The sequence below is a fragment of the Penaeus monodon genome, chromosome 28 (genome assembly GCF_015228065.2).
Source record: "Penaeus monodon isolate SGIC_2016 chromosome 28, NSTDA_Pmon_1, whole genome shotgun sequence".
Lineage (NCBI taxonomy): Eukaryota > Metazoa > Arthropoda > Malacostraca > Decapoda > Penaeidae > Penaeus > Penaeus monodon.
Window position 1 is genome coordinate 29954270 of NC_051413.1, and position 353 is coordinate 29954622.

Here is a 353-nt window from a genome sequence, read left to right on the forward strand (position 1 = left end):
CACCCCCTTTTTGCCTCTCCTTCATTTCCTTTGAGAGGAGAAACATCAAAAAACGAACTTGTTTCATTTCCTTTCACCCACACGCAACGGGTTCTGTTTATACTCTGTTTAGGCTCTGAAGGAAGCTCATTAGAATGGCGTCCTTTCAAAGCCCTTTTCAGAGCCCGATTTTCTACACATCCGATGGTGGGTTATAGGTCTTCGCTTTCCTCTCTTTCATTTTTTTTCCCTTTCTTTTCTTTTCTTCTTTTTCTTTTCTTTTGCTCCTTTTCGTCTTTTTTCATGTGTCTTCTTTTATTTCGCATTATCTGTCTGAGACTTTTACTATATCGTTTGCTCTTTTTTTGCTATCT